Genomic DNA, 16163 nt, shown 5'->3' on the forward strand with positions numbered 1-16163 from the left:
TACTATATCTATTAACAGTGCTAGACACTACCAAGGGAGAAGAGTCGGGGATCATCCTAGCTCATGCCGTGAACCAATCTAAAAGGTGCAGGGCAGTATCCTACAACACAAGAGGAACTAGCTAGAATAGAACAAGGCTACCGGAAGGTCTACGTATTCTATCTCCCAGTGCAAGTAAACCGGGAAGTCTCGGACACTAAGCTTGACCCAGGTAACCAATGCTGGAGCTTGTATCATTCTATTAGGACGAGTCCCTCGACACTAGGGCGGAGGGTGGTCAGACTTTAGTCTAAACACAGGTACAAGTATCTCTCTCACTCTCAAGTATTCTTCTAAAGTTCCGGCAGAGCACAGTACTACATTGGATTAGCACTCCTTTGACACACTCCTCTCCTCTACGCTGCTCTACTCCACTCTAAAATTTCCAAGCACCGCTACAACTACCTCTACTATATCCTACTTCTGCAAGTATCTCCACAGCACAGGCCAAGTTGAGCACTGAAGTCTGTATAAAGATTACCTGCTTGCTGCCAAAATGTTTTATACTAATAGGAGACTGTAAGAAGCTGTTCTATTTTTTATTACTGGGACTCAGTCATCCTTTCCTCTGCACCAGCACCTATACACACTAACCGTACACCTTGGGTTACTTTTCCCCTTTCTGTGGGTGGCGGTGGCGGGTGGGTCAGTCGCCACTCAGGACTACCGTGATAAGAGCCCAACAGACCCATCACAGCCCGGCAGGTTACTGACCTTTTGGGGAATACTACAGACCGGCCACACTAAAGCAGGTATCAACATCACACCTGTGTGCTGGACTAGCACTGGCGTCATAACACTACTATCACTGGCCGAGTACTGCAGTAATACCATCGCTACATATAACATCTGCAGCCCACCACCACAGGTTTAGCTTGCGGGGAGCACTACAAGACCTTCCATATGTGAAATGCAGCAAATTAAGCTATGGGGACTATCCGGTTAATATTATTTCTTGTCCTTAATCAGCCTATATAACTACAATATACAATATATAAAAAATTCTATCCACCTCCAGCCACCATTAGGGGGAGCTCCCTGTATACAAAGTTATTCTGCTACTCTATTAATATTGGGTACAATGGATTGCTGATCCCATGATTAATGGAGGTAAAGACAGGACGTATCCAGTGGACAGGAGATAAAGTTAAATATTTAAGTTAAACGTTTAAAACCTACAAATAATGTTATAACCAGCATGGTTTTGAGATTGGGGAATAAGAGTAATGATGTCATGTTAGTGCTGTCACTGTTGTTACTGAGTCCCTAGCTGTTATTGTGCACAGCTATTTCCCATTCTTTCCATTTCAGGGACTTGAACCACAGCAGGGCTGTTTGCAAGTAGCGCACACAGTTACTTCCTCCCTTACTTCTCTGGCCAATCATAGCACAGAACCTACTCCTGCTATACTACGTGCAGTATATTGAACAGGTTAATTTGTGTAGAGGGATAGATAGCATGTAGGGGAGAAAGGGTTACTGATGTACTGGCTGTGCAAGGGGTTATGTGAACAATGAGAAAACAAACCAGCAGCACAGCAAGGAAGGGGGTTACACTAAGCAATAAACTGCTGCTGCTACTATAATGAGAGGGAAGCCTTGATCTACCTTTAATGGACAGCACAATAGCACAACAAACACTGAACTGTAGCTGCTGGCATGAGAGGGGAACCTTGTTTTACCTTTCAAAGACAGTGTAGATCCTCTGGAGGACTAAGAAAGTGTCAGCTTGGATGCACACAGCCCAGGCCAGCTCTATTCCCCTCTCCTTTCCTATACAGAACACATGGTACGGCCCGCTCCCATTCTTGTGCGCCATCCTGCTGTCTCTGTTACCAAAGACAGATTTCTGCTAACAACAGTCAGTGAACAGAAGAAGTTAGACACCTAGCGGGCAAGATTTTAAAATCAAATGGAAGGAAGTTGATTGAAACAACAGTGACCATTCAAGGACCTAAACACATGCAGTATTAGGCCAGGTTCATGCATTTTTGGTGTTTTGCAACAAGAACTACGTGCAATGAGCGGCTTGTTTCTTATAATAGGAATATGTGCTGCAGTTTACAATGCGCATTTCGAACATGGCGGAATAAGAGGCATGTCACTTATTCTATGTGTATTCCCCTTGAAAGTACATCACAAATCTAGCATGGAGGTGTGTGCTGCTTCAAATATATGTATCTAGCTATATACACACACATTACCTGCCACATGCCACTGTGTAAATGCCCCCCCTGTACCCACCACACTGAACACTACGGAAAAGACACTCTCTAAGATCCGCCATCATCTCTCCAGGACGTGACCTCCATGTCTTACCTTCAGGGCTCCAGGGCTTCAGGGAATAGAGACACCGAGTGCCTAAGTAGTAGAAGACCAGTGCGGTTTTTGTATCAGTTACACCCCAGCGGCGGAGAGAAGGAGTTTCTATAACAAGCGCTCTGGTTGCCTTGAAACCCAATCAACCATTCATTAGGGAGGAAGCTTGAGTGATGTGCTGCTGACAGGGAGGGGAGCAATGCCAGGACACCAGCGCCTAACTACATGGGGACAGGCTAGGTAATAGTCTAGTGTGCGAGAAAAGCTCCATGGTGTCCATAGGAGGCAGTATTATAGTAGTTATATTCCTGTATATAGGGGGCAGTAGTATAGTAGTTATATTCCTGTATATAGGAGCAGTATTATAGTAGTTATATTCTTGTACATAGTGGGCAGTAGTATAGTAGTTATATTCCTGTATATAGGGGGCAGTATTATAGTAGTTATATTCTTGTATATAGGAGCAGTATACCTAGAGTCGTACCTAGACAGCAACCGAGTGCCGAGAGGTTTTAGGACCTATAAAGCTCCAGCTCAGTTTATGGACGATGAGGAATTTATGGACACTTGGCAAGCAGCTCATTTGTCTCATGCAAAGAATCTAATGTCTATTGTGCTAGCCCGCACCCGCAAAGAATACGAAAAAATCACTACTGATTTATGCCGGGCTAGACATGAATTACGCACAAGATTACCAAATGAACAAGCTGAGAATTTTTTTGGCAAGCTGGAAAAAAAAACTGGTCACTTTGCAAACAGAAATTAAAGAGTTAAAACGGGATAAATTTATCCGAGATAAATGTGATTACGAGGCTGGTCGGATTTTTGATTGGAACACCAAGCGTAAGAATCCAGCCAGATCCAGAGCCAGGAAACCAGAACACTGGACAACCGACTCGGACTCTAGCCCCTCCGATGACTCAATTCCTAATAGGGGAGCTAATACACATCAGAGGCGTAAATCCAACTACCCTCAGAACCCTCGACGGCGCACGCGAAGAGGGGGGAAGAAGAGGAGAAAAAATGCTAAAGGAGAAAAAGAGGAAGCAAGTATCATGGCGGGAGTAGACATACCGTCCAACGTCATCAATATCTCCGGAACGACACTCGAACCCAATTGCATCTCACTATTAGAGAAAGGTCTCAATTTTGGCTTAAACGAAGATTTTTCAGTTCCATCATTTGAACTAGACCTACACAAAGCCATCAGAAAAATTAATCTGACAAAATATTTTGCTGTGAATAAAAACTATAATTGCAACCAATCAGAGTCTGTGTCTAGATGCCGTATTGGCACATTAGGTTTTCAAGTAGTGAGTGACTTTAGCCCGGCAGAAAATGCCTGTATACACATGTTGGCTAACCTGGACAGGCCAGATAGGCCTGAAATGGTTGTTAATGATGTCAATAGCAGAGATGTCTTTTTAGGTGGAAAGAAATCTAATTTCTCTCCCCAGGTCACTCCAGGAAGCCCCATTGACCAATTCCAAAAAGCAGTGCAAGCAGAGGTTAAAGCCCTTATATACCCCAAGGCTACACATAATCTCCAAGAAAAGGAACAGAGAGCACTCCGTTGGCTAAAATCCAGACCAGATCTCACCGTCAGAAGAGCCGATAAAGGAGGAGGGACGGTGGTTATGTCCACAAGCTATTACAGAGAAGAGGCCTTGCGACAGCTAAGTAACCCAGAAAGTTTACAAAACTCTCAAGAATGACCCCACTTCCAGAATTAAAGAGCAACTTCGCTCACTGCTCAGAACGCATACCACGTCTGGAGCCCTGGATGTCAGAACTGCAGAGAGATTGCTAAAGGACTTCCCCCGTAAGCCTCGTTGGTACTTTTTACCCAAGGTCCACAAGTCGCTGGACCGGCCGCCGGGCCGTCCCATTGTCTCGGCGGTCGGTTCAGTGACAGAGGGCCTATCCCAATTCTTAGATTGGGCACTGCGACCTTTACTGGATGCCACTCCCACATACCTCAGAGACACCACCGAATTCCTCAAGGCCCTTAAAGAGTTCCACTGGCAGGAAGGTTACGCTTTTGCGACCGTGGACGTGGAGAGCCTCTACACCCGCATCCCTCATGATGCGGGTGTGGAGGCTGTGGACCACGTCCTCGGCCGAGCAGGAAATTCTGAATGTTTTAGGGCTTTTGTTAGGGACGCACTTAAATTCATTTTGGTTAACAATACTTTTTTTTTTGAGGGGCAGTGGTACGTGCAGGAGATCGGCACAGCCATGGGCACACCGGTCTCCTGCACGTATGCTAATTTATTTCTGGCACATATGGAGAGTAGACTTATTTTTTTATCTTGCAACCCTTTTGCTATTAACATCAAAGCATTTTTTCGTTATATTGATGATGTGTTTGTAATATGGGAGGGGTCGGAGGATTTATTTTCGGATTTTGTACACTATCTGAATACCCATAATGGGGTTAACATGGCCTTTACCCACAAATTCGGGGGCTCACAAATTAAGTTCTTGGATGTGTGGGTGGAGGTGGTAGATGGGACGCTCCACACTTCTATTTATAGAAAACCAACAGCGTGCAACTCTCTGCTCCATTACCGGAGCTCCCACCCTTCCCAAGTAAGAGACGCTATCCCATATGGGCAAATGGTGAGAATCAAGAGGATAAACTCCTCGGAAGAGGGCTGTACTAAGCAACTAAATGAGCTAGAAGAACGACTGGAACAGAGAGGTTACCCTAAAAAAGTCATTCAAGACAGTCGGTCCAGGATTATGACTAAGAATAGGAATCTAGAGCCAATCAATCTAGAGCCAATAAAAGTGAAGAAAAGAGATACTCCTTTGCCTTCCAAAACTCCCCTGTTAATCATGTCATCACAGGAGCTATCAAGAAGCATTGGTCCTTACTCAGTGCAGATCCGAACCTCAATGAAATGACTGCGCAGTATCCATTAGTCACCTTCCGCAAAAATAAAACTCTGGAGGATGAGTTGGCTAGAAAAGATAACAACCCCCAGCCTCCAACTAACTGGTTACAACGGTCGCTGCCACAGGGCAATAAGAAATGTAAACAGTGCGGCTACTGCGACCAGTTAATGGATAAATCGTTTTTTACTTAAATGGGATAGAATGCAGAGTTTCTCATTTTATTACTTGTAAAACGAGCTTCGTAATTTATGTCATACTTTGCCCTTGTGCAAGGTTCTATGTGGGGAAGACAAAAAGATGCATGTGGGTGCGCTTTAAGGAACACATGTATTCAGTGAAAACCGGTAAAGGCGTTCCCCGTCTCATAGAACATATACGGCAAGCACACGGAGGAGACACTGGATGCATGAAGTTTTTTGGTTTACAAAGGGTCAATCCCCCTCCAGAGGGAGGGGATAGACATAGAATACTGCTAGCCAAGGAAGTGTTTTGGATCTCAAAATTGAATGCCACAGGTCCATTAGGACTTAATGAACGCAACGATTTCAACGCCTGCCTGTAGCGTTGTTTTTAACATTTTGTTACACTATTGTTTTCCTTTCACTTAGTGTCACGGTTTGTTATATAAACACCCTCCCCTTCCTGCAGTCACGTGATACCCTAAGCTTGAGGAAGCGGCAACCAGCCGTGAAACAGCTGTCCTGGGGTAGCGTGCGCCCGCACCTCCACCTGTCCTCCCTTCCCCACTGAACATAGTGCCTGAATAAAGGAATCCTACGTTGCCGGTGAGTGCCCGGATCTGTTTTTTCCATTTGCTATTATAGTAGTTATATTCCTGTATATAGGAGCGGTATTATAGTAGTTATATTCCTGTATATAGGGGGCAGTATTATAGTAGTTATATTCTTGTATATAGGGGGCAGTATTATAGTAGTTATATTCTTGTATATGGGAGCAGTATTATAGTAGTTATATTCCTGTATATAGGGACAGTATTATAGTAGTTATATTCTTGTATATAGGAGCAGTATTATAGTAGTTATATTCCTGTATATAGAAGCAGTATTATAGTAGTTATATTCTTGTATATAGGGGCAGTATTATAGTAGTTATCAATGGAGGGAGAGACAGGTGGCTGGCACTGCACCATACATATGCGGGTCGGGAGATTCGGACCGCGGTGAGCTGTATCCCGGTTGCATATAAATCAAAGGTGTGTGGAGGTGCTGCACGCTAATGTAAACAGTCCAATATAGGCAACAGTGAGAAAAATAGAAGCGGGCACTCACCACTGTATTACCGTAGAATGCTTTATTAATCCGGGTGGACACGCAGCAGGGAAGGGGGAAGATGGAGGAGCGGGTGCAAGCCAACAAACGTTTTCACGCAGTTACGCGCTTCGTCAGGTACGGCATACGTCACACCAGTAGAGGTGTGCTTATAACATATGTGCAATTAGTGCAAAAGTGAAACATATATCAAAATACATAGAGATCACATTAAAACCAAACAGTAGCAATACTTAATATAGAAGGGCATTTAGATTGTTTCTTTCATTCAGGCCCGACACACCTGTGGCATCGAGCCGAATGATCCATTTGGTTTCACATTTAAGTAAAAGTTTCAACCAGTCGCTGCCGCTAGGGGGAGGATTAACTCTTTCTAAACCTATTACATTAAGGCATTTTGGATCGTTCCCGTGGACATTCCGTAAGTGATTTATAAGTCGGGGGACTCCTTTCCCTGAGTGCAGTGAGTAGAGATGTTCCTTGAATCTCACCCATAGCGCCCGTTTAGTTTTCCCCACATAATATCGGTGGCATGGGCATATGACGGTGTATACTACGTGCATAGTTTTGCACGTTATGAATTGTTTAATAAAACATTCGACTCCCCCTAAGATGATATACGATAAGCTAAGCAGCTGGGGGCAATAGTGGCACTGGCCGCAGCGCTTATTACCAGATGGCAGGGAACGTGACAGCCAGGACTTCTCTTTTTTGGGTAAGCTAGATGTGAGCGTGTCTCTTATCGTCCTACTCTTTTTAAAAGTGAATAGCGGCTTGCGTGTTGCGACATCCTTAAGATCGTCATCCTGCTCCAAAATAAACCAGTGTCTTCTAATTATACTCATAAGAGTATCATTCATTTGGGAGTTTTGGAACGAGAATGTAAAGCGTTTATGGTTAGTGTCAGTATCATCTTGGCTGTCTCTGCTTCTGTACTTAGGTTTACGGAGGGAAGTGTGGGTCATGTTGGATGTTTTATGATATGCGTTATTAATGACAGTTTGGGGATAACCTCTAGTTGCTAGACGGCTGCCTAATTCTTGAGCTTGTATCTGAAATAATTCATTAGTATTATTGATGCGTCTAAGTCTGATCATCTGACTGTATGGTATAGACCGTTTGACAGAGGGAGGGTGAGAACTAGAATAATGTAATACAGCATTACAGGCCGTTTCCTTGCGGAACACGGAAGTAATGATGGAATTGTTCTGTATTTCTACTTTAACATCTAAAAAATCCAGAGTTTGGCCCCCAAAATTGTGGGTGAAGTACATGTTCACGGTATTATTAGTATTGAGGTATGTGACAAATTGTTGGAACATATCAGGAGAGCTGTTCCATATTATGAAAATGTCATCGACATATCTATAAAATGCCACAATGTATTTAATAAAAATTAATTATAGTAGTTATATTCCTGTATATAGGAGCAGTATTATAGTAGTTATATTCTTGTATATAGGGAGCTGTATTATAGTAGTTATATTCCTGTATATAGGCGCAGTATTATAGTAGTTATATTCTTGCACATAGGAGCAGTATTATAGTAGTTATATTCTTGGATATAATGGCAGTATTATAGTAGTTATATTCTTGTATACAGGAGCAGTATTATAGTAGTTATACACGAACTGGAGAGAATGGAACGGCTGCACATCCCATCTATGGCTGATACCAATGCCGCTAGGCCTATATTAAAAATCAACACCAGAGTGTCTGTATATGAATTGATCAAGCCATATTGCCCCGTGTACCACCGCGCAGGTCCTCTGGTCCACACGGGTCCCTACGCTAACTCCACACCGTGTCGGTCAGTGGTTTTGGTGTGGCATTTTTGGGACTGGTCCTGTGGCATGGGGGTTACAGGGCCGTTCCATGGCCTCCCTTCCTTGACTGTGCACGCCTGCGGGGGTGGTGGTCACTGACCGGCACAGTGTGGACTTAGTGTAGGGACCCATGTGTATCAGATACCTGCACGAGGTACATGGGGCAGTGTGGCTTGATCAATTCACATACAGAATTCTGATGTTTTTTATGCAGCCGAGAGGTACTAGTATCAGCCATAGGTGTGGGGTGCAGCACTCTTTTTCTTCCCTGAACCGTATTTTGTTTCTCTCTTTTCTTCGTGTTTTGCACTCCTCCTGGTAAGTCCCACATGACCGCAATTAGCAGGAGACACCTGAGTGCTCATGGTTTTAATCCCTCCTGTCTGTCCCATTCTATCTTTGATAGCTATGGTGAGTGCAATACCTTATCCAGACTTGTGCTGTTTGGGGGCAGCTTCCTCCGCCGGTGGTGCTGGCTGGGTTTTGGTGTGGCATTTTTGGGACTGGTCCTGTGGCATGGGGGTTACAGGGCCGTTCCATGGCCTCCCTTCCCTGACTGTGCACGCCTGCGGGGGTGGTGGTCACTGACCGGCACAGTGTGGACTTAGTGTAGGGACCCATGTGTATCAGATACCTGCACGAGGTACATGGGGCAGTGTGGCTTGATCAATTCACATACAGAATTCTGATGTTTTTTATGCAGCCGAGAGGTACTAGTATCAGCCATAGGTGTGAGGTGCAGCACTCTTTTTCTTCCCTGAACCGTATTTTGTTTCTCTCTTTTCTTCGTGTTTTGCACTCCTCCTGGTAAGACCCACATGACCGCAATTAGCAGGAGACACCTGAGTGCTCATGGTTTTAATCCCTCCTGTCTGTCCCATTCTATCTTTGATAGCTATGGTGAGTGCAATACCTTATCCAGACTTGTGCTGTTTGGGGGCCGCTTCCTCCGCCGGTGGTGCTGGCTGGGTTTTGGTGTGGCATTTTTGGGACTGGTCCTGTGGCATGGGGGTTACAGGGCCGTTCCATGGCCTCCCTTCCCTGACTGTGCACGCCTGCGGGGGTGGTGGTCACTGACCGGCACAGTGTGGACTTAGTGTAGGGACCCATGTGTATCAGATACCTGCACGAGGTACATGGGGCAGTGTGGCTTGATCAATTCACATACAGAATTCTGATGTTTTTTATGCAGCCGAGAGGTACTAGTATCAGCCATAGGTGTGAGGTGCAGCACTCTTTTTCTTCCCTGAACCGTATTATAGTAGTTATATTCTTGTATATATGAGCAGTATTATAGTAGTTATATTCCTGTATATAGGAGCAGTATTATAGTAGTTATATTCTTGTACATAGGAGCAGTATTATAGAAGTTATATTCTTGTATATAGGAGCAGTATTATAGTAGTTATATTCTTGTATATAGGAGCAGTATTATAGTAGTTATATTCTTGTATATATGAGCAGTATTATAGTAGTTATATTCTTGTGCATAGGGGCAGTATTATAGTAGTTATATTCTTGTATATAGGAGGCAGTATTATAGTAGTTATGAACAAGGATCAAGAAACAGAGTCTCGCACTCACCGGACTGAAGATGCAAGTGGTTTATTTCCGATACATCAGAGTAGGCTAGGCGGGGAGAGGGGAGATGGTGAAGCAGGTGTGTTCAGCAGGAGCAACAAAATGTTTCACGCCTACAGAGGCGCTTCGTCGGGCTATATCCTGCCTTTTTTGTCTCTGCACCGCCGCTCCACGGTTTGGATACAGTCTGTGTGCTATATACTCCAGTCCCGGGTTTCCCACATTGGGTGTACCTTGTAGTTAGTGCCGGCCGGAACTCTCACCATACGTATTATAGTAGTTATATTCTTGTATATAGGGGCAGTATTATAGTAGTTATATTCTTGGATATAGGGGCAGTATTATAGTAGTTATATTCTTGGATATAGGAGCAGTATTATAGTAGTTATATTCTTGTATATAGGGGCAATATTATAGTAGTTATATTCTTGGATATAATGGCAGTATTATAGTAGTTACTGAAAAGACAATTCAAATTATGACATTCTGACAGTCTATAGACACCCTTACCCAAGTGTAACCAGTGCTAGCAACAAATACAATTTTATAATTTAAATGCCGTATTACACCAAGCGATTATCTGACAAATAAGGAAGATATCTCCCCATGTAAGAGAGCCAGCAAGCAAGCAAACAAATGGCTGATAACTCACATTAAACCTGTCAAAAGTAATCTAGTGTCGGCTACATATTTCCCCGTGTAATAGGAGATGTGCGGCAGGCGGCTGGTTAATGGAAAGGGCTGCCTGAACAGTCTAGCAATGTTACTGTAGCCATGGTCCCACAACCATCAAGCTGTGTAATAGGCCCTGTAAGCAAGTGGCAACCTAGCAGATCAGCGCTCATTCACACTGCAGCTCGGGCTGTGTAATATGGCCTTATCTTTATCACTTTGTCCACATGATAAGTGAACCCCATGATAAAACGTGATATGGCAGGCCAGCCCTTAAGATACTCTCCTATACGTCATCTCTTATGTGTGACAGGAAACATATGAATTGTTCAGCCGTGTCTTTTAGCGGGTGTATTCTTGTCTGCAGCAAAGGTAACGTGAGAGGATGAAGATGTCACTCTTAGATAAGTGACTCAGGTGTCCGGACACACACGGACACACACGGACACACACACACACACACACTCCAAGTGTTACTACTCAGTATAATGCTCTACAGCCGAGAGCGGGAGAAGAGCTGTATTATGGCCCTTCACCCCAATACTCACAGAATATAGCTGATGCTGTTATATAATAGGAGGAGGGGGGTTTCAGACTTGTCATCTGAACACTCCTATTTAATATGTCCTTGTGTAATGCCTGGGACCCCTCTCAGCTATGAGACGCTCTGGAGGGCTCAATGCAGTGGTGTATGGCTACCATATGAGCTGGCCCTCCTCCTCCTCATGGGGGCGTTGTAACAAGGTCAGTGGCGACTAGGAGTTCACTAGAGAAGAAGCCAGGTAGTGGTTTATCTGCAGAGCCTGTTCAGTTGTATTCGTTAATGCCCAATACTAAACATATACATTACAGCCAACTCTGTCACCCTTAAAGCCCCAATTGCCCCTGGTATCCCCTCATCCTCTTGTGAATACTGTACACAGAGTATGTACAATATGCTTCCAGCCCAGCAAATGAAGCATGTAAAGAAGAAGATTTTCAACATAATTCCAATAAATATAATACCAGAGTACAATAAATAATATGGCTCTTACAGAAGACTGGAAAAGGACCTCCATTATTTGTTAGATAGAGCCAGTAGAAGTGGTCAGCTAAGCGCTTCACTCCCTGGGTCTCTGCCCTTGCTGCTGCAGAAGACAGGTTCCATTGTAAGTCTATGGAGACCATCCCCTGTAGTAATACAGGGATTACAGCATGCTGGGCAGTGAAGCACTTCCCTTTCTAAAGGATCTACTCTTCAACTTTAATCCCACCCGCACCTCACTAACTTCAAGGGTGATTCCCAACATGTTTTCAACATATATCTTTCCTGTTTGTTACTTTTGGTCATTTCAGCCATTGGTTTGGTTTATCTAATGATTTTCTCATTTTTTATTGTTTTAGGGCCCTATTACACCAGCAGATTATCTGACAGATTTGTTTTGAGCCGAAGCCAGGAATGGACTATAAACAGAGAAGAGGTAACAAAGAAAAGACTGAGATTTCTCCTCTCTTAAAATCCATTCCTGGCTTTGGCTTAAAAAATCAGTCAGATAATCTGTTGGTGTAATAGGACCCTTACTCTCTGGGTATCTGCTGATAAATATCATTATTTAATCATTCATTAGTTTGTATGTAGTTGTCTCGTCTGCTTTCCCCTAGTTCTACTTACCTGTGCTCCCTCCTGGGACAATGCCCTGTCACTCTTCTTAGGCAGGACATCTTCAGGTTCTTCAGTGGTACTGGTAATATATTCTCATTCTGATACACAGACTATATCCCTCTGTACTCTGGGGGCATCTTGTGGCAATTTCATGTACTGCAAGGAATAAAGTGACTATTCTGTGTTGTATTCACTGCTGCACTTCCTTCACTAAAGGAGTGTGGCAACAAGAAGCTTGGTTAATACCCTAACCTGGTTTCTAAATAGCCAAAACAGAAATGCTTCTTCTTCTCCCCTGGCAGTCTGTACACTATGTCCCCAGGGCTGTATTAACGGCTGCTGCTGCCCTAGGCACTAAACCTGAAAACGGCCCATCTACACGCACCTATTGGCGATACCAGACCTGACCAATACCACCATACCCCCCACCCCCCTGGAAAAGACACCAGATTTACTGGCAAGTCTGAATGGGAGGAGGAAAACTAAAAAAATAAAAACCAAAAAACTAGTTTTTTCTGTCCCCCTGCTCCCTGCTGCTGCCCCCCTGCAAGGTGCTGCCCTAGGCACCGGACCACGAGTGCCTAGTGGTAAATACGGCCCTGTATGTTCCCTGGCAGTCTGTACACTGTGTGCTAAGTGGGTTGGGGGATGTTTTTAATAATAAACTGATCACAAGAACAAGGTGAAACAGCCAGAAGTTATAAGGGTAAAGATCAAAAGCAAAATGAGAAAACATTACTTCACTGAAAGAGTAGTAGATGCTTGGAACAAGCTTCCAGCAGATAAATCAACAATAACAGAATGTAAACCTGGGACCACTAGCGTAACAACTTCTATGTCACTTACCTGTCCCAGTGAGAGCACAGCTTCCAGCCCCCAATCCTCTATTTGTGGGGGTCTAGTAACATCACATGTAATCACCAGCAAGATTACGGATGGAGGAGAACGGACGCACAACTCAAGATCCCAGGAAGAAAAGAGTGTATAGAAAAAAAATGGACTGGAGAGCAAAGAGAAAAAATCCTGGGTTCCATGAAGCTGAATGGTCTAGTATCACATGACTATAAGACCTGATGGAGAAGAAGGAAACACACAGGCACTCAGCAATCTATTTAGAGGAATGTATAGGTCACCAAAGATGATTAGAACAGACATTACACCTGGGGAATCTGACTGTGTTATGTTGCGTTTACACGGAACGATTATCGTGCGAATTTGCACGATAACGATTGAATTCGAACGATAATTATACGTGTAAACGCAACGAACGATCGAACGACGAGCGAGAAATCATTCATTTTGATCTTTGAACATGTTCTTAAATCGTCGTTCGCAAAAAATTCACAGATCGTTCCGTGTAAACAGTCGTTCACCTATTTTATCTACGTGTGAGATAGGATTAAGCGATCGCAAAACGAATTTTCCGTACGATATATCGTTCCGTCTAAACGCTGATTGTTAAAAAAAAAGAAAAATCGTTACTTCAAAGTCGTTAATCGTACGATCGGGCGAATTATCGTTCCATGTAAACGTAGCATTAGTAGCGCTGTGGCTGCAGCACAGTGTAGCAGAGTGAGTGAGGAGAACTGTTAATCAGCACTCGCTCTGATACAGTCTGACACAACTGCAGCGCTACTGACACAGACAGCTTCCCCAACTGTAATGTCTATTGTAATACTAACATATATAACATACACACCACAAGAAGCTGAATAAATGTTTGGTTTTGTTTCACTGAACTACCACTTTAAGGGGTTGCCCAATGAAGTCTAGCAAGCCAGCAGCAATTATGACATCACAGCATGATTGCGTCATAATGGAGGCATTGTCAGTGCTTGATTGTCATTGTGTCAAACTGTCCCTATGAATCCTTAATAAAATCCTGCATTCATACACAATGTTAAAGGTCAGGAAAAGTGCAGGATAGGATCACATGGCCAGTGTACAAGTATAGAGAGAATGCAGAGACCACCACAACAAACTGTAGGCTATAAAAGACATAATAAATCTTTTTTTTTTTTAATAAAGACCAATAGACAAAATGTTTTTATACTAAAAGTAATACACAGCAAGAATAAAACAGTGCTCTGCAAGTCCAGACTTGATGGATGGAACCACCAGACAAGCTAATACTGATTATGACATCACTGACTATGACAGTGATGTCACAATTCCAGCAGATAAATATAAGAGCCAGTGTGCGACATGGTGTCAGGTAAGTGCTGTCCTTTTTAATATCCTTATGTTCCCCATGAATGATTTTTGGTGGAATTAATGTAAACTTTATAAACAAGAAGGAAGAGGATAGCGCTGTAAACAACACAGGAGATGTAGGGATTAGGTTAGTTGGTGTCCTGTGTGGTGTCTTCTTTAGATGTCCGTCCAATATTGTCCCCCGGTAATATAGTAATGGAGCGCCAAAAGAATACTGCCCAATAAGCTAGGGGTACAGCTACATCCAGTGCAGCCACCAACCCATAGGAGACCACCAGGAACCTTAGGGCCCCCATAGCCCTGGGCTGATAACCACTGCTATATACATATATTGCAATTTGTATATACATAAAGCAAACAACTTTCTCTCTCTCTCCAGATTTGGGAGTGATTTTAATTATTATTAAGATTGTGGCCTTCTTAATGTTTATTGTCATAGGTATTAAACTGTATGACATATGCACAAGCCAAAAAGACAGAAATGGCTGCACATCGCACCCATGGCTGACACGAAAGCTTGTTCAGCTACATTTAAAACCAACATCAGAAGTTAGTATATAATTTGGCCAAACCATATTGCCTCATGTACCACGTGCAGGAGTCCCTAACCAAACCTCATCACTGTGCCGGTCAGCGACCACAATCCCCGCAAAACGTGCGCAAGCAGAGAAGAGGGGCCACGGAATGGCCCTGCAACCCCATTGTCACAGGACCAGACCCAAAAGGGCACCCCAAACTGTAAACTGTTAAACTGTATGACCACTGCGAGAGGAGAAGCTGGTACAAAAAGCACCCTGTCAATGTTGAGACAGGGATGTATGTGGGAGAGGACGCTGATGTGGAGGACATGGAGCAGGTGGTGCAAGACAATGTAGATTTAGTCCAGGAGGGTGAAGCGGCTCCATAGACCATCAGATATTCTGCTTGATGATCTTTCTGCTTGATGTTGTTTCTGTGAGAAACACCAATGCAGGAACAACATCCAGCACAAAGACCATCCATCAGAAAGACCATCTAGAACTAAGACCATCCATCAGAAAGACCTTCTAGAACTAAGACCATCCATCAGAAAGACCTTCTAGAACTAAGACTATCCATCAGAAAGACCATCTAAACTAAGACTATCCATCAGAAAGACCATCTAGAACTAAGACAATCTAGAACCAAGACCATCCATCAGAAAGAGCATCTAGAACTAAGACAATCTAGAACCAAGACCATCTATCAGAAAGATCATCTAGGACAGGGATGGGTGACCTTCGACCTTTCTAATGTTACAAAACCCCAAACAATTCCTTCATGCCTAGACAGCCGAAACTTTAGCTTCCCCATCCCTGATCTAGAACCACGACTATCCATCAGAAAGACCATCTAGAACACTAAGCAGGTAATGTTTCTGAAGGATGTCATAGATGTGGCTACATAGAGATTCACTTTAAGAACATCTTAGGCCCATTTTACATATTGTGATTAATATCATTGGCTCATTTTTCTCTTAATTACTATTTTTCTATCTCGATCTCTGAGCTTTAGGATTAGTGGTCAGGACCGGTGAGATACCTGACATCCAGCACCCACCCTGACTATGAGCCCTCCCAGGTTTGGGTCCTATTATAGGTCACATGTTTGCAAATACAAAAATGTGCCAATTTAATTCTCAGCATCTTCCTATACATGGGC

The sequence above is a fragment of the Dendropsophus ebraccatus genome, chromosome 9, assembly GCF_027789765.1.
Source record: "Dendropsophus ebraccatus isolate aDenEbr1 chromosome 9, aDenEbr1.pat, whole genome shotgun sequence".
NCBI classification, from domain to species: Eukaryota; Metazoa; Chordata; class Amphibia; order Anura; family Hylidae; genus Dendropsophus; species Dendropsophus ebraccatus.